Source organism: Sturnira hondurensis, unplaced genomic scaffold (genome assembly GCF_014824575.4).
Source record: "Sturnira hondurensis isolate 20B ecotype Veracruz unplaced genomic scaffold, ASM1482457v3 Scaffold0000256, whole genome shotgun sequence".
Lineage (NCBI taxonomy): Eukaryota > Metazoa > Chordata > Mammalia > Chiroptera > Phyllostomidae > Sturnira > Sturnira hondurensis.
This window is the reverse complement of record NW_028072887.1, coordinates 4,682,043-4,701,762: the sequence shown is the minus strand read 5'-3', so window position 1 is coordinate 4,701,762 and position 19,720 is coordinate 4,682,043.

The window sequence follows — 19,720 nt, the reverse complement described above, 5'->3', positions numbered from 1 at the left end:
GAAGAAACAGGTGAGGCAGGAACTGTGACAGGACAGCTGCCATTGGTGGCTTGATGGGGTTCAGGCTTTCTGGGGCATTTTCCTGGGGACAGAGTAGCGCCGAGAGAAGACAAGGAGTTACTAGATTTGTGAGGTGAGTCCACTAAGACTCCAGACCCCCAGACCCCTTAGCCCCAGTTGTCAGGCTCATTGAAGTCCTAGAAAAAAATCATTCAGTCACATGTGGGCAGGTGTGGGTTTGCTCCTCTCTATGTCAGGTTTCCTGAGTTGGGGGTCCAGTGCTAGGAAGTTTCCACCATTGTCCTGTGAAGTCTCCTCGAGTTGCCTCCCAAGATCCAGAGAGCAGGGAACGTTGCTGCCTGAGTGACAAGTGACCACACAGAGGGATTTCCTCCCAGACTGTGGTCGCTGGTCCTCCTGGGCCAGGGTAGGGAGCCAGGAGGACAGGGGTGGGCTTGGGGCTTCTGCCTGGCTCACTGAGTCCTAGCACACAGCCCTGGGAGGACTCAGCTCCACAGGCTCTTGCTTCTTGAGCAACACCTGCTGCCCCTGTTGCCCTTGTTGCTCCAGGGATGCCCGGGGACAAACAGGGCTGTCCCTGGTTCATTCCTGGAGATTCCTGAGCCCAGACATTTTCTGGGCACTCAACCCAGGGACCGTCTGAGTCCCTTGACCCTCCCATGGAGGGGCCCCTGAGACAGGGTGAAAATGCCCAGGAAAGAGGGGCTACTCCAGAGCACCAGCCAGCTCCACTCTCAGGCAGCCTCCCCAGGCAGCTGGCAGCCAGGATGCAGCCCCAGCCCAGGTGACTCAGGATGTAGGAAGGACGTGCTCTGGTTCTGGCCCAGGCACTGCCTTCCACAGTCTCCATCAAGACCTTGGTTTGCTTATCCCTACACTGCACACAGTTGTGCTGCAGGCAGGCCCTCCAGGTCACACTCTCTAGAATTCTCTGCTTCTGAGGTCACAAAGACACATTCTGAGGGAACAGAGGTAGACAATTGAGATTCTAGAACCCCATACTTGGGCCAGACTCTCATTCTCTGCATTGGCAGCAATGAAGAAGAAACATGTCTCTTTTGCTCCTGTCTGCAGACCATGCTCTCACACTCCTCTTTCCTCTGCCTCTTCCCTCTCACTTGTTACCCTCTCCTCCTGCTCTCCACAGGCCCCCACTTCTGGGCTTTGGCATGTCCCTCCCTCTGCCCCCGCACCTATCCAAACCAATGTCCCATTTCTCTTTATCGGGCCTGCTCCCCTCTTGCCAGCCCGAAAAGCCATCAGCCTCTGTGGGTCCTCTTGTGTCCCTCTTACTCCCTGCCCTGCCAATGCCCCTTCCTCTGCTTCCCTCCCCCTTGCCCAAGTGGTCACGCACACTACTAGTCAGTGTCCTCTCCTCCAGAATCCCCCTCCTTGTCCTTTTCTTACCTCTGGCACCCTGGGCAGAGGGGTCCCTGGCCTTTCCCCACCCCCTGCCTGGTCACCACTTCCCTCCATCTACCCTTTTTTGGGCCATCCTGCAAACTTCTCCAGGGGCCAGGAGTCCCAGCCACAGGGGACCACTCAAAGATTCAGGTGTCAGACACCTGCTGTGTGCAGGGAACGGAATATGGTGGGAATTGGCCACAGGTAATCCTGGTGTGACCCCCAGAAATCCAGGAAACCCCTCTCCCCCCACCATCTCCACAGTGAGTTCTCAGGCATGTGGGTGTCTAGCCCATGTCACTGAGTGGACGCCCCTCCTGAGCATTGGTGGAGGAGCAATAGTGCCCTGTGCCTGGTGTATACCCCACTCCCCAAACCAGCCTCCCTGGTAGAGAGTGACTAGGGTCCCTCTAGCAGAGCATAGACTGTCTGGTTGGGGTGGGGGGAGGGGACTGTGGCAGTGGGAAGAGAGGTGAAGCCCTGCTATAAGGTAACGGGGCCTGGAGGCTGGGGGAAGTCAGGGACCCAGCTGGGGCAAAGCACCCTGTCAACTCTGGTCCTGGGCACTCAGAGGGCAGTTGCTGAGCTCTGCAGTTGAGCTGGCCCTCAGCATTGCTGGGTCAGGGCCATGTTCCTGCAGCGTCCCTGGGGCTGGCAGTAGGCCTCTGGGGATGTGGGAGAATGTTGTACCTGGAGGTGAAGGCTGTCTCCAGGGGCCCCTCCGAGACATCTCAAGACACCACCCCCCCACACCATCCTTCCCTCCCTTCCCTGCAGGGCCCAGGACAGCCAGGGCTACTCCTGTTTTCCTTCTCTGACACGAGCGAGGAGAACCCTGACTGGCCAGAACTTGAGGAACCCACATTCCAACTCTTCTGTGGACCCAGCTGACCCAAGCCACTTGAGAGTAGATGGCCAAAAATTGGCAGGTTTCCTCCGTGGCTCTAGGAAGGTGAGTCTGGGTAGTGCTCGCTGAATGTGGGGAGAGGGATCCCTAAAAACTCAGAAACCACACAGGCTACCTGCCCCTCAAAGGGGGCCTACTCTGGGTTGCCTGTTCTGACCACAGCCTGCTGTGCTCAGTGTCCAGAATGATGCTTGCTTTTGGCCCCTGTAGCCTCCTCAGTTTTGATCATCACGTTCGGGCCTGGTGAAGTCAGGCACTAAAGACACACCCAGTGACTGGCTGGAAGGAAGCACAGCGTTTGCAGGCCAGGGGAGCCAGACCCCTCCTGCCCATAGTCTCCAGTTTGCAAAAGATCATCAGGTGAATGCAGCCTGCCAGGACCCCAACCCTGAACTTTGCTTTCTAATGCCAAGAGCAGATGAGGAGCCAGGCAGAGCTTGAGGACCTGCTCCACAGGACTCTTCCTGAGCAGTTAGACCTGTTCCCCAATCTGTCCATCTGCTGGGGATGTAGGTCCCACCACAAATGGAGCCTCTGCAGGGCACTGGTCCACATACAGGCCAAAAGCCAAGTTAGAACCTGCTGCCAGAGGCTCCAGTATCCCCAGGCCCAGCAGGATTTGAGGGTGGGAGGACTGGCTCTGGGGCTGCCTCCCAGGTGCAGCCTGTGTGCTCTCAAGTCAGGGGAAGAGTCATGGCCTGATCCTGTTTCCAGAAGAATGATCACTTTTCCTACTCCTGCACCTGACCCCCAAATTCCTTCGGTCCACTGCATCTCTCAACACACACAGCAGTCCTCCAAATCACATGTAGGTCACCTTGGTCCACATAAGACCACACACTGCTCTGTACATCTGGTCCCTCTAAATTCTTGATGGGGTAAATGGGCACATTTGGGCCTATGTTACTGCCAGAGACCCACAGACACTTGTGCTTTGGGGTGGAGAAGCCCTTCAGTCTCCTGCTCAGTGAAGGAGACACTGCTATGAATGCCTCTGGAACCAGCAGTATGAGGTCCAGACTCCGGCAGCCTGGGGGAGGGAGCCAGGGAGCCTGAAGGACACATACTGTCCTTTCAGGGCCACAGAGGTAGACAGCTTCTATGAGCATCTCCCCAGACTACACCCACCTCTTTGAGTTTGGAAACTCCTCTGGGAAATATTTGGGGCTCCAAATAGCCCCACCCCTTAATCCCTTGCTTTGGTCCATAACCTGAGGTTCCCCCAGACACCAGTATCTCAGACAGGAGGAACCAAGGACAGAGCTGTGTCATATCTACACAAGAAACCCATGACCCAGCTCCTTGGGTCATGTGACAGGAGCCTTGTCCCCTAGAGCTCCTCAGCCCCCAGCCCAGGGCAAAGGAAAGACTGGGTTCTCAGAGGCTCAGCCCAGGTCCCAGCACTCTGGGGCAACTGAGAAAACTGGGGAAGAAGCTTGTGGGGAGGGGTCATGGTTGCTAGTCCCCTCACTCTCAATCTGCAAACTTGCCTTCTCAAGAGATGCATCTGATATCCAAATGGGGAGGTGGGAGCCACACTTTAGCCAACTTTCCTTCCCAAGTGCTACTTGGGGACAGCGTTTTATGAGCTCTGAAGATCTGCCAGGCCCTTCTGCCAACAATAGAAGCTGTTTAACTGAGACCTGTAAGAGGTGCAGCTGGAGTCATCGTTCCCACAAACACATGATCAGAATTGCAGGCTTTATTTCTTCCCACCCAGAAGGACGTCCTGCAATTCCCTGAGGGAAATGAAAAGGAGGCAAGGTCATGAGACCTCAGGGAGAGCTTCAGGCTGCCCCAGGGCCAAGGAGGAAGGGCAGTGGTGTGAGGACCCAGAGCCCCCTTGGAGCCCTGCCTCCAGGGGTCCCAGAGACTTCTGTATTGCCCAGAGCTAGTAGAATGGACCTTACAGAGGGCTGGGGATCTTCCCTGACTCTCCTCCTCACCCTAGGCTCCCAGCACCAGTCAGCCTCCCCTTGTCTTTCCTCCAAGTGGTGAAAAATAGTTGTTAAAACTATCTCACAGAAGCAGGGGCAGAAGACCAGGGTATATGGGACTGACTCAATCATTTTTGGTAACCTGGTTACACAAAGATAATTTTGATTGTTGTTCTTAATATGTTTTATAATGAATAAACGGTGTCAAATGCTCTTTCGTAAAGAAAACTGATTCCGTCTGAAGCCCATCCTGATGGCTTCACTTCCTCAAGCGGCAGCTCAGAAGGCCCTGGCCTGAGCTTTTACACGACCGACCCATCAGTATGAGGATGACTAACCAAATTTTAGAGCATTCACACATCTCGAACTTCTTGGTATGTTTTCTCTATTCTATTTGTGATCCAACAGCATCTGTACCGCATAGTGTATAGTGTATAGATTTTGAGAAATTAGCACTAATGTTCTTCTAGATGAGGCCTGTGTTATGTGATTGCTTTTTCTGAATCAGCCAGAGCAAGACTTTCTTCAGCGGCTTCCATTTTGATCCAGAATCCACAAAACAGGTAGTTGCTAGTTATTATATACTATATTTTTATGGAATGTTAAATCATAAGGCCCAAACTAAAATCAGGGCAATCTTGTTCAGGAGAACCAATTTAAACTTTGTTACACTTGTGTTTAATTTATTAGCGCATGTTTTACAATGTGTCAATAAACTTAGGAGATTAGGGAGACCAAAGGAAGACTAGGGCAACATTTTTTGGCAAAGGAGATCCAGCTTGGTTTGGACTCAAGAATCACCACTTCTAATCCTTTTCATGGAAGCTAAGAGGAATCATCATAAATATTGTCTCCTTGCCACATAGCTTCCAGCCAGACCACCAATATGCCCCTGAATTCCCCAACACTTATTTTCTGTGTGTTTGATTATAATCACCCTAGTGTGTTGGAAGTGGGCAAAGTATACCCTTTCGGTCACAAGCCTGAGATGTCCCATCATTTGCTCTGATGTCACCCTTTGGGCTGATGAGGCCACCTAAGGCTTCCATTCTCCTGTAAGTCAGGTGAGCCTGTGTTATCTTTGCAGCTAAGTTGGTGATCCAGGGACTCACAGGTGTGGGAGAGGAATCCTGGTGTTCACTAAGCATGAGGTGAGCTGAATGTTTGCAAAAAGAATGACTGAACAGACAAAAAAACTCTCAAAGAAACTGACTTTTCCAGCATATGGCCTATTCACTCACAATGTACGTGGGAGTACAGAAAACCCGAAATGATATTAACTTTGCGGGAGGGGTGTGAAATACTTGAAACAGGTGACCTTCAGGACTTTTTAATGTTCAGTATGTGTGTGGTGAGAGTGACCTGGCCCAGACCTGGGGCATCCAGGCCTCCTGAGAAAACCACATCAGTCGAGGAATCACCCTCCCTGGACCAGCCCAACCAGGAAAAATTTTAGCCAGCACCTGTTGTCTAGGGTCTTAGTGGCATAGATACCAAACCTTGGGGCTGGAGACCTCAGTGTATCAGAGCTTGAGATCAGTGAGGATGAGAATGATGACTCCCTCTACATGAAAGACACTCAGAGGGATGCCAGTTTCCATGATGGCCAAGAATTGAATCAGATTCTTCCTCCATCCCTCTGCTTCAAGCCCTGCACAAACTCCCGGAAAAACCAAGCTCCAACCATGGAGCTTCTGTGGGGAGATCCAAGGTAATTTTCTTATGCTGGTGGATGATTTTAATTATGGTTACTTTTCAGGCTTGGCAGCCAAGCAGAGGTCAATAGCATTCATTCAATAATCTAGGTTTTCTCTTGTGTTAGCTTCACACCATGTAAAGTACCACCAAAATGTGGAAGTGGAGAACTTCCGCCTGGTGCATCAGGGGAGGCTGAACAGATGAGGAGGCATTTGGGGGGGGACCTCCCTTAAAGGATGGATGGCACTGAGATGGAGGTGGACAGGGCAGGGAGGTAAAGGTGTGTCCCACAGGCACGTATGGATGGCTGAGCCTGGAAACCAAAGGTGAGTGTCCCAGAGTAGAATGGACTTCTGGGATGAAACTGTAAATCTGAAGTGTATCCAACATTTTATGTCAAAAGTCCACAGCCAAAACTGAGGTTTTGGAAGAGATCACTATTTCTTGGTCCTCTTAATTGTGAGATTTCTTCCATATTCACTCTGCCAAATATTTGCCAGACTAAGTTTTCTACTGAGGCCGGGGGATGTTTTTCTCTGAGGTAGGAGCAGAGTGTTTTCAGGACACTGAGGCTACCCAAGATCATCACATTTATCCCCACCTCTCCAAAGTGCCCCAGTTTGGACAATGTGTTATAACTGTCACTCTAATTATCATGGCTTATTATTTATTTTTATAATTGTAGTAAAGTTTACCGTTTTAACCAGATATACAGTTTGGTGACATTAAATATATTCTCATCGTCACTACCATCCGTCTCCAGAACTCTCTTCATCTTGCAAGACCGAAACTGTGCTCACTGGGTACCAATGCCCTACCCCACTGCCAGCTCCTGGCAACCAGCACTCTGCTCCCTGTCTCCAGTGACTCTAGGTCTCTCACNGTGTTATAACTGTCACTCTAATTATCATGGCTTATTATTTATTTTTATACTTGTAGTAAAGTTTACCGTTTTAACCAGATATACATTAAATATATTCTCATCGTCACTACCATCCGTCTCCAGAACTCTCTTCATCTTGCAAGACCGAAACTGTGCTCACTGGGTACCAATGCCCTACCCCACTGCCAGCTCCTGGCAACCAGCACTCTGCTCCCTGTCTCCAATGACTCTAGGTCTCTCACGTATCCGTGATCAGTTACACAGCCTTTGTCTTTTTCTCACTGGCTTTTTTCATTTAACATAATGTTTTTCAGATTCATTCATGTTGTAGCATGTGTCAGTTTCCTTCCTGTTTAAGGCAGGGTGATAACCTTAAAATGGCTTAACCCAAAAAAGTGGTTTATTAAACAGCCTCATCTAACCACAAATGCAGGGCTTGGCTAGCTGCAGGCACAGGTGAAGCCGGGAGCTCAGACACTATCATCAGGACACAACACTACTTTCCAGCTCTGAGGTCTACATGGTGTTGCTCTGGCTAAGTTCTCCAACAGCCTCTCAAATGCTATTAGCAGCTCTCGTCTCATATCTATATCTCATTGGTCTGTTAGAAAGTAAATTCACCTCTCAGAGTTACTTCACTGCGTCCTAGGATTGGGTTCAACTAGATCACTGTGAGTCACATGACCAGCTTTGAGCTAGAAATAGTGATAAGGAAAATTTGGTGCTTGATTGCCCACACCTGCATTCTATTTCCTGTTTAGTGCTGAGTCCAGAGAAACTCTACCTGAAACACGTGGGCTTACTTTGGGGGAAAGGTGGTTTCCTGGGGAAAATCAGGACTTATTAGAGAATGGGGTGGGAGTTGGGCAGTGTGGGGTGAAGGGAGGGTAAGCATCAAGTAGCTGGATAAAATACAGGATTCTTATTTAAATTTTACTTTCACACAGTTAATGAATTTTTAAAAGATTTTATTCATTTATCTTTAGAGGGGAAAGGAAGGAGAGAGGGAGAGAAATATCAATGTATGGTTGCCTCCCGTGTGTTCCCCACTGGGAACTGACCTGCAACCCAGGCATGTACCCTGACTGGGAATCACCACGATTGTCTGGTTTGCAGGCCCACACTCAATCCATTGAACCACACTAGTCAGGGCAGTTAATGAATTTTTTACTATAAATATGTCCAAACTATTGCATAAATTTTAGTACAAATATACCCCATGCAATATTTGGAATATATTTGCATCAAGAAATTATTCATTATTTATTTGAGATTCAAATTTAAGTGGGTGTCCTCTATTTTTATTTGCTAAGTCTGGCAACCTTAATAAGAAGAAACAGCAAAAGACCATTATAGAGGTCCTATTATTTACATTTTTTACATGAGACTATCTTAGTTCAGAAAACCTGCATATCAAGTTTAATTGTATAGATTAAATATCTTGACAAGATATAAACCCGTCTATCTGACTATAAAGACCCTATTTACTCTACTTTCAATCTTCCTCATTTCATGCCTCTTAAAATAAAATGTTCCACGTGTTCACTGGAAATAAGGACCTAACCATGGCTTTCAACTTAATAGTGCTCCGCTGGCATAAATCAAAATGATCTCCTGACTCATCAACACTAACCTCAGCAGGATCAGCAAATAGTTGCACCCCCTGGTTCAACATTGGGGTGCATAGGTTCTTTGGGATTGGTGTTTCAGGGTTATTAGGATGTAATCCTAGCAGTGAAATTGCTGGCTCAAAAGGCAGATCCATTTGTAGTTTTCTGAGAAAATTCCATACTGTTTTCCATGGTGGTTGTACCAGTCTGCAATCCCACCAACAGTGCACTAGGGTTCCCTTTTCTCCACAACCTCTCCAACACTTGTTGTTTGTTTCTTTGTTTATGATAGCCATTCTCACCAGTGTAAAGTGGTATCTCATCGTGGTTTTAATTTGCATCTCTGTGATAGCTAGGGATATTGAACCTCTTTTCATGTATCTCTGGATCCTCTGTATGTCCTCCTTGGAGAAGTGTTTGTTCAAGTCCTTCACCCATTTTTAAATTGGGTTGCTTGTCTTTTTAGAGTGGAGTTGTGTGAGTTCTTTATATATTTTGGAGATTAAATTCTTGTCTGAGATATCATTGGCAAATATGTTTTCCCATACATTTGGTTCTCTTTTTATTTTAATACTGTTTTCTTTAGCTGTGCAGAGCTTTTTATTTTGATGAAATCCCATTTGTTCATTCTTTCCTTTATGTCCCTTGCTCTAGGGGACATATCAGTGAAGATGTTGCTGCATGAAATATCTGAGATTTCCTTGCCTATGTTCTCCTCTAGGACTTAAATGGTGTCATGGTTTATATTTAAATATTTTATCCAACTTGAATTTATTTTGGTGTATGGTATAAGTTGGTGCTCCAGTGATGCTGATCCTGGCTTGTGGGATCTGAGACATTGTAGATGGGAGCGAAATATTCACACGGACTACTGAGTCCTGTGGAGGAAAAGGGACAGCATGGCTTTTCCTTTCAAGGGGAGCAAAAGCCAAGGCCCTTCCCATGACCGGCCTTTATTGGGTTTCTCCACACATTACAGGATGGTCCTTATTTACTATGCACAGGTTGTTTTAGGTGGTTACATTTTACAGAAAACAAAGGAGCCAATGCCACTAATTACATCACAGAAGAAGGATATTTGCAAATGAAAAGGGAAAAGTAGTTGAACCAGTTACACTCCATACTGGGGAGTTTTAGCGTGGATTTTAGGAAGTTACAGTAGGCACATGCTATCTCAATTCAGGGTGAGGGAGTTCTAGCAGACTTGAAGCAGCCTAGGCACATTGCAGGCCTGACTCCCCATGGGAGAACATATCCCTGGGCATGGGTCCTATGCATCTCCGAGTGCTAGCTGGGCCCACGCCATGCAGAACAGTCTCCTACACTCCAGTTTCATTTTGGTTTTTTTAGGTAACTCTCCAGTTCTCCCAACACCTTTTGTTGAAGAGGCGATTTTTACCCATTTTATGTTGCTGCCCCCTTTGTCAAATATTAATTGACCATAGAGACTTGGGTTTATTTCTGGGCTCTCTGTTTAGTTCCATTGGTCTATGTGCCTGTTTTTATACCTGTACCAGGCTGTTTTGATTACAGTGGCCTTGTAATATAGTTTAGTATCAGGTATTCTGATCCCTCCTACTTTGCTCTTCTTTCTCAAAATTGCAGCAGCTATTTCGGGTCATTTATTTTCCATATAAATTTTTGAAGTGTTTGTTTTATGTCTGTGAAATATGCCATTGGTACTTTAATAGGTGTTGCATTGAATCTGTAAATTGCTTTCAGTAGTATGGACATTCTGATGATGTTAATTCTTCCAATCCATAAACACGGTATATGTTTCCATTCATTTGTGTCTTCCTTGATTTCTTTCTTCAGTGTTGTGTAGTTTCTGAGTATAGGTCTTTTACCTCCTTGGTTAGACTTATTCCTAGGTATTTTATTTTTCTTGTTGCTATATCAAATGGGATATTTTTCTTGATTTCTGCTTCTGCTGTTTCATTGTTGGTATACAAAAATGCCTTTAATTTCTGGATACTGACTTTGTATCTCATTGTTATGCCAAATTCATTTAGTAGGTTTAGCAGTTTTTTGGCAGAGTCTATAGGATTTTCCATGAACACTATCATGTCATCTGCAAACAATGACAGTTTTGTCTCCTCCTTTCTGATTTGGATGCCTTTTATTTCCCTTTCTTGTCTGATAACTGTGGCTAAAACTTCCACTACTATGTGGAATAGGAGTGGTGAAAGTGGACAACCTTGTCTTGTTCCTGATCTGAGTGGAAAAGATTTTAGTTTTCTCCCAATGAGTATGATGTTGGCTGTAGGTCTCTCATGTATGGCCTTTATTATATTGAGGAATGCTCCCTCTATTCCCACGTTGCTGTGTGTGTTTATCATAAATGGGTGCTGTACCTTATCAAATGCTTTTAATGCATCTATTAATATGATCATGTGATTTTTATCTTTGCTTTTGTTTATGTGATATATTACATTTACTGATTCGTGACTATTGTACCTTCCATGCATTCCTGGGGTGAATCCCACTTGGTCATGGTGTATAATCTTTTTAATGTATTGTTGGATGTGGTTTGCCAATATTTTGTTGAGGATTTGGCATCTGTGTTCATCAGCGATATTGGCCTGAAGTTTTCTTTCTTTGTTGTGTCTTTATCTGGTTTGGGAATTAGGATGATGTTGTCTTCATAAAAAGAGTTTGGAAGACTTCCATCATTTGGCATTTTTTTGGAATAGTCTGTGAAGAATAGGGGTTAGCTCCTCCTTAAATGTTTTGTAGAATTCTCCTGTGAAACCACCCAGTCCATGGCTTTTGTGTTTTGAGAGTTTTTTTTTTATTACTGCTTCAATTTTATCTGCTTTTATTGATCTGTTTAGGCTTTCAGCTTCTTCATTGAGTTTTGAAAGATTATATTTTCCTAGAAATTTGTGCATTTCACCTAGGTTTTCAAATTTCTTGGCATATGGTTCTTCCTAGTAATTTCTTACAATTTTCTGTATTTATGTGGGATCAATTGTAATCTCTCCTCTTTCATTTCTGATTGTGTTTATTTGGGTCCTCTCTCTTTTTGTCTTGATGAGCCTACTTAAAGTCTTGTCAATTTTTTTTATCTTTTCAAAAAACCAACTCCTGGATTCATTGATCCTTAGAATTGTGCTTTGAGTCTCTATGTCATTTAATTCTGCTCTGATCTTGGTTATTCTCTTCCTTCTATTTGCTCTGGGATGTCTTTGTAGTTGTTCCTTGAGTTCTTGCAGGGGTCGGGTTAGGTTGTTTGTTTGAAATGTTTCTATCTTTTTTTATGTAGGCCTGTATTGCTATGAACATCCCTCTCAGGACTGCCTTCACTGTGTCCCATAAATTTTGGGTTGTTGTGTGTTCATTTTCATTTGTTTCCAGAAACTTTTTGATTTCTTCCCTAATTTCATTCTTGACTCATTCATTGCTTAATAGCATGCTGTTCAATCTCCATGATTTTGAGTGTTTGGGGTTTTTCCCCTTGGGTTTGGTTTCTAGTTTCAGTCCCTTGTAGTTGCAGAAAATGCTTGATATAATATCAGGTTTCTTGAATTTGTTGAGGCTTGTTTTGTGTCCTATCACATGGTCTATCTTTGAAAATGTTCCATGCACATTTGAAAAGAATATGTACTTAAGCCCTGGCTGGTGTAGCTAAGTGGATTGAGCATGGGCCTGCGAACCAGAGGATCACAGTTTGATTCCCAGTCAGGGCACATGCTTGGGTTGCAGACCAGGTCCTGGCAGGGGACACACCATACATTGTGTGTCCCTGGCAGAGGCAACCATACATTGATATTTCTCTCCCTCTCTCCTTCCCTTCCCCTCTAAAGATAAATAAATAAAATCTTTAAAAAATGTGTTTTAATTAAAAAAAAGAATGTGTACTTAGCTTCTTTGGGATGAAGGGCTTTATATATATCAGTTAAGTCCATTTCATCTAGGGCATTGTTTAATGCCACAATATCTTTATTGATATTTTGTTTGGAATATCTGTCCAGTTTTTACAGTGGAGTGTTAAAACCCCTACTATAACTGTGTTGCTGTCAATATTTTTCTTGAAGTCCTCCAAGAATTTCTTTATATATTTGGGTACTCCTATGTTGAGTGTATATATATATTTACAATGTTTATGTCCTCTTGGTGGATTCTTCCATTGAGTATTATGAAGTGACCTTCTGGGTCGCTCTTTATGGCCCTTTGTTGAAGTCTATTTTGTCTGATATGTGTATTGCTACCCCAGCTTTTTTTCCCTGTCCATTTGCTTGAAAAAAATGTTTCAAGCCTTTCACTTTTAGTCTGTGCAGGTCTTTTGTCCTGAGGTGGGTCTCTTGTAGGCAACATATGTGTGGGTCATGATTTCTTATCCATTCAGCTAGTCTATGTCTTTGATTGGAGCATTTAATCCATTTACATTTAACGTTATTATTGATAGGTACTTATTCATTATCATTTTTGTACCTGTGTTCCTCTGTCTCTCTTTTTCTTCCTTTCTTTAAAGCAGTCCTTTTAGCATCTCTTGCAGAACTCATTTGGTGGAGGTGTATTCTTTTAGACTTCTTTTGTCTGGAAAGCTCCTTATTTGGCCTTATTTCTTGATTGAGAGTCTTGCTGGGTAAAGGACCCTTGGTTGCAGGCCTCTGGTTCTCATCACTTGGAATATTTCTTGACATTCTCTTCTGGCTTGGAGGGTTTCCACTTAGAAGTCAGTTGCCCACCTTATTGGGGCTCCCTTGTATGTTATGTCCTGTTTCTCCCTTGCTGCCTTGAAGATTCTCTCTTTTTCTTGGAACTTGGCATTTTAATGATGATGTGTCATGAAGTGGGCTTCCTTGGGTTCCTCTTGATTGGGACTCCGTGTTTCCTGGATTTGTATGACTTTTTCTCTTATCAAATTAGGGAAATTTTCCATCATTACTTTTTCAAACAGGTTTTCTATCCCTTGGTTAGAAATAGGTTTTCTTCTTCTGGTATCCCTATTATACAGATACTATGACATTTCATATTGTCCTACATTTCTTTTAATCCCTCTTTGTTCTTTCTGAGCCTGTTTTCTTTTTCTTTCTTCTTCTGGGTGTTTTTGTCTACCTTGTCCTCCAGCTCACCAATCCAATCTCGTGCTTCATTGATCCTGCTTTTGATTTCTTCCACTGTGTTCTTCAGTTCAGAAATTGTATCCTTCATTTCCTCTTGGCCGATGTTGATGGTTATTTCCTTTTTCATGTTGACATAGTTTTCAGTGAGTTCATTGTAGTTTCCCTGTAGTTTCTGGTAATTCACTGTGAGCTCATTGAGCTTCCTGATAACTATTGCTTTGAACTCAATATCTGATGGTTGCCTCTATTTCTTTTAGCATTTCTTCTGAAGTTTCCTCCTTTCCTTTCATTTGGGGATTGTTTGTTTGTCCTCCCATTGTTTGTGAGACTCTTCTTGTTAGCTTCAACTTCTTAAATTGATTGGTTCTGGCTCACTGGGTTTATGGTGTGAATTTCTGTAATAGAATACCTGGGAGATTCAGTGGTGCAGTGTCCTTGATCTCTTGAGCTCACTGGTCTTGGGCTGTCCTTTAAGTTGGCTCTGTGTTCGTCTTTGGGTTTTGATTGTTGTTGGGGCTTTGGTGGATCCTTCCCACCAGCTGGTTAACTGAGGGTCACTCTGTCCACCACCTCTTGTGTTTTGTTGTGCTGGTGTGGGCAGGTTGTATTGAAGCTGGTTCTTCCATTTGTACAATGTTTTGAGAATTTTGCTCTTGTTCAGATGTTTGTTCTGGGTAATTTCTTCACTGTTTAGTTGTATTTCCAGATAGGTCCTGGATTGAGGTTTGTGTGGTTTCTACTCCCTCCTTCACCTTCTTCTGTTGTTATCTGTTGGTGGTTCCTTTGTTGTTGGGTTTCCTCTTCCAGGGGGTATCCTGGTGTTCACAGCTTCCACCTACTTTTTTTGTGATTGTCGTTTAAGACAACAAGAGAGTAATCTATGATATTTACAGTATCGGCTGGTAGAGAAGAGATAGGAGATCCTTTGGCTATAGTGTTAACTGTGATATTCCAACCAACTAACCACTTTTGAGAAAGGATGGAAAGAATATAAAGACTCTTGTTAGGGAGGGAAGAATTGTGAGTCAGATCCAGAAGGCAGTGAGGTTATGGGAGGTCAGATTCTGAGGTAAGGTGAAAGTAAAGGATGGTAAATAGGTGTACTGTGTGAAAATAGAGTTAACCACTATAGTAATAGAGTTCAGGAAACTGTGAAGTGGGCTAAGATCTGGGAAAGGTGTTGTGTAGTATTTACAATGATATGGAATAGCTATTATTTACAATAATATTAGTGCAACAATCATATGACAGAATCTATGTGATCTGGATAACAAGAGTAGGGAGTATAGGACCTTGAGTAGTGTACTAATGGAACACAAGTGAACACAGTAAATTAGCAATACACTGAAAGAGAGAACAGGGGAAACTTGTCAAACAATATAATTTAACCAGCCAAGCAAAGAAGACTAAACACAAAAAAAGAGGAATACAAAAATGCTATTAAAATAAAAGATGTAAGAATAATGAAAATAATAGTAATTCAAATATGCAATATCTTGCAGGTTCTCTGTAATAGCATAATGAAATTTGTCTCATTGTCTCAGCTGTTGGGATGCTCCCTCTTTGGTCTAACTCTGGTCTTTTCCCAGTTCCAGTGTTTTTTTTGTCTCACTTGTGGGTATTAAAAAAAAAAGGAGGAGGGAAGGAAGAAGAGATAAAATGGGAAAGAAAGGAAGAAGGAATAAAACAAGAAAGAAGGAAAGAGAGGAAGAAGGAATTGAGAGATAAAAATGGTAAAAAAATAAATAATTACTTAAACAAACAAACAAACAAATAAAAAGCCTGTTGCTGGTTTCAAACTGGCCAGACTGGTTTTTCTGGTCTTCCTGGCTGCAGCAGGCTGAGAGGTGATGGGTTTTGCTTTTCTCCCTTCCTGATCCACATTCAGTCAGCTTCAGAAGTCTCCCCAGAGCCAGCTTTGGTGTGGGATCCAGACCTTCTGCAGAGTGCACTCTCCTTGGGGTTACCGGTGTGGGCTCAGGGCCTTCCTCAGAGCACATTCTCCCCAGGTTGCTGGGGTGCCTGCTGGTCCAGGCTTCCTCTGGTCTCTCACTTTTGGGTGGGCACCCTTCCCAGGGCTACGGGAGTGCATGGAGGACCTTGTACACCACTTGGGGGTGCTGCCCGGGTGGGTGGGTAAGAGGCCGGAGTGGCTGCTGCCGGAGAATTCCCCAAACAGTGTCTCTTTTTTCACCTTTTCTTTTTGAGAAATTCCTCCTGCTCAAGCCTGCTGCTCCATACAGTGGCCTGGCCTCTGACACTACCCAATTCTCCAACCAGACCAGGGACTATCGGAATCAGGGCCCATCACAGCCCGACTCTCAACTCTCCCCAGCCAGTGTCCACAGACTCTGTGGGTGCTCACAGCCCCTGTGTGTTTGCCACTTAGTCCTTATTCCCCTCTCTGTGACTTCAAGCAACCATGTTTCTCCCAGTGCTGCTCAAACCTTGTTTGTCCTGGGAGAGAGCAGTTGACCCAGCTCTCTCCCAAGAACCAACCCTGTAGCAAAAACCTGGGGCTGCAGCTGCCCTTGTCCCCATGCCGGTCACTGGGCCCTATTGTCCTGGAGCACTCTCCTTAGTCTGGTTTTTCAATGTCCGCTACAACTTTTGGTCTCCTATCTTCATATATGCTGGGGTACTATTGGCTGTTGGCTCTGTTCCTCTGCAGATCGGCCAGGTTTTTCTCCCGTGTTCAGGGGGAAGTGGAATCCACCCTGCTACCTCACCTCCATCTATCTCCTCCCATGTAGTCATTCTGAACAAGAGAGTTTGTAGGAGAACCGACAACTTGGGCTCACTGGAAGGAGCAGGAAGTTAAAAACCTAACAGAGGATTTAAAGAGAACAAAATTCTTGTTACATCGCCTTTAAGTACATAAAGCAAACAGCAATTTTAAACTTAGTGTTATCACACTTTTGTTATCTGCTTTGTTGTCACTTCAAAAAATAAAAATGCAACTGACTCTATTTCATTTCCTGTTACAGTGTATTTGCAATTTACCACCTCACAAAAAATAATGTATTAAGACTAACTGGACCTTCTCTTTTAATTACCAACCTTCTCACTCTGATTACAAAATTCCCTCTACAAGACAAAGTACAAAGAATTAAGAGCATCGATAACAAGAGAGCCAAGAGCAAGCCTGCTTACCTGAGTTTATCAGCTCATTAGAATGGATTAGCCTCTATCACTCACAGACACATGGTTTTGAAGAAACCAAAACAAACAGTCAAGTCAGACAAAATAACACATAATAATAAAATCAACAGCTGGATTTAGTTATTGGGTCATTCTGTTCAGTCTATCCCTGTTGCCTGAATGATCCAATACAACCAAATTGGCATAACTAGTAACCATGATAACACTTATTTAACACTTTCAATGATGAAGACTAGAAATACTCATGTTAGCTTATTTAAAACAACAATTACATCAGGTAGATTTTATCTTCACATTTTCCATTTCAGGAAACTATGGTTGCAAGATAAGTAATTGAGCTTATTCAGTGACAGAACTGGATTTTTAAAAAATATTTTTAAATCTATTTATCTTTAGAGGGGAAGGGAAGGAGAGAGGGAGAGAAATATCAATGTATGGTTGCCTCTCATGTGTCCCCCGCTGGGAACTGGCCTGCAACCCAGGCATGTGCCCTGGCTTGGAATCGAACCTCGATACACTGGTTCGCAGGCCCGTGCTCCATCCACTGAGCTACACCAGCCAGGGCAGAACTGGATTTTAACACAAATCTATTCTGTTTCAAAATCCATGCCACTAGCCACTGCATCATACTGCCTCTGTAGGCTGCAAAACAAACATAAAACCAACGTTCAAAAAAAACTTTAAAAGTCTTAAAATTTTTTGAAAGCATATTTATTTGCACATTGGCTACTCATTAAAATAACTGAAGCAGATGACCTCTAAGATTTCTTTCAGGAAAATAATCACCTAGGGCCTAACACCTCCTCAGGATACTAGTCAGACTCTTAGCCACGCTCTGGCGCCCATGGCTCCTCTTGGGGCCTGACCTAGGACTTCCTTTCCTGGTCAGCTTCTGAAGGTCCTCGCCAAATTCCCCTGGCCTGGAATGCACATTGCAGCTCTCATGTGGAGAATCTTATGTGCTCTTTGTGGCTAGGACCCCTGGGAAGGGGAGATAAGACACTTAAACAAATACCACATCCTGGGCCCTGGATTTTCAGTTGCTGCTCCTCTCTGAAACATCCCTTTTTATTTCTAGTCCATGATGATCCAGCAACCCGTCAATTTAAATAAACTACTATTCTTCAAGATACGATAATTAAGGAACTATCCAGACATATTTTTTGTGGTAAAAGCTATATAGGGGATGGTATTCATTTTTCTTGATGCCCCACAATTCCCAATGTGTGAATAGCATCACCACTCAGCTGGCCAGTCCACCCATCTTGATGAGTTAATCAGGTAACCAATCACCTATGGCTGTGGGATTTAGGGGTTGTTAGAGTGAAAAACAAATGAGCTGAGCCACTGAAGACTCACCATGTTTAACTCTGTGACTGATCAGCTTTGTGCACAGTGCTACCACTCACATTAGCTGTGTAAGCATTTTAATAAGGACAATAAGGAGATATTCTTTAGGTAAATATCTCCTAGAGGGTTGAATCTAATATTTAACCCAGAGGGATGAATCTAATATTTGGAATCTCTAGTTCCAAGTGATGAACTCAGAAAATTACATAGGGAGAAACACAGTTTTTCATACTTCAAATAATACTTTATATGTTGATGTCATTTTATCTATATACAAAGCCAACCTTGACGCCGTGGACCTTGGATAAAGAAACTGATTCTATGGACCCCTTTTATAACATTGACTGCTGCTAAAGCACAAGATTCTGGTAGAAAAAGCCATTTAATACCTTCAAGACTGCTTATTAAGTTGTAGATACTTTCTAGAATCTTGTCTAGATTGCTATGCTTTTGTGATTCTATAAACTCTAGTCAAAGAATCTCTGTACTGGGAAGCATATGAGTACTTACTTGTCTTAATCAGTCCCAGCTGCTGCACCAGAATACAATGCCTGGATGGGTGAGGCCCAATTCCTGGTTTGCAGAAGGCTGCCGACTTCTCCTGAGCATCTCCAGGGGGGCCAGGATGGGAATTTTGTGTCTCTTCTTTTTCAGAAGATATTGCTCCTATCATGAGGGTCTTAATTATCTCCTGAAGGCCTCATCTCCAAATACCTTCACATTGCATATTAGGGCTTAATTTTTTTGGGGGGGGAGGAGCACAAACATTAAGTCTATAACAGTATTTTTTGTCTTGACATCACTATCATTATACTCATTAAAAGTATTAAAGAAAAGTTTTTACTAAGTGTCTGCTTATGTTTCTCCACCAACAAGAATTCCACAGAGTGGGAACTCTCCTGGGTAATTCTTAAAGAGACATTAATAAATGCTCTAGTCTTTCAAACAACTCTTCTGGATAAGCATTATTAATTTCTCTTTGCAGGTAAAAAAATAAAGCTCAGTGAAATTTATAACTTATCTGGGGTTAAAAATAAAAAAGCCTGTTTGGTAAGTCAGCAAGATATCACTCCAAACAATCAGATTCTCCTTCTGTTCATTGGCATAAACAGAAAACTAGCCTTCCTTCTGTATTATAGCTAATTGGCGTAAACTGGACAGAGAAATGCAAGGGATGAAGAAATAGTGTGGCAATCCTCCAGTGAAATTGAGCAGAATCTTAGGGATTGATTGCTATGTAGCCAGACCTAGGTTCAAATTCTGTTCCTGCATCATTAGCTTTGTGACCTAGGTTACCTACCATGTGTTTCTGATATTTAGACATCTGGATCCTTGCTGACCCTGAAGAGACTGTCTTTCCCAGGGTTAGCCAATTCCTAGAGATAGTAAAGGACTCACCTAAGAGTGTATCTTTCCTCTGCAAACTAACCAATCCAGAACCCATATGTGGGGGTGACTTTCCTCGAAAGTCCCCCCAGGTGCCACAGATGAGAGTAAATATGACTGAGACATGATGTGATCTGCCTGGGGAGGAGAGGTGGCCAGTTTCTCAGGGCAAACATAGGCCAGGAGCGGCCAGGTTGTCTGAGTTAAAAAAGGCCTTGAGCCCCTTCCTCTAGGGGCTTTTATTGGGTTCTAATAAAATACAGGGATCCAGGGCATCAAGGATCAAAGTGTAG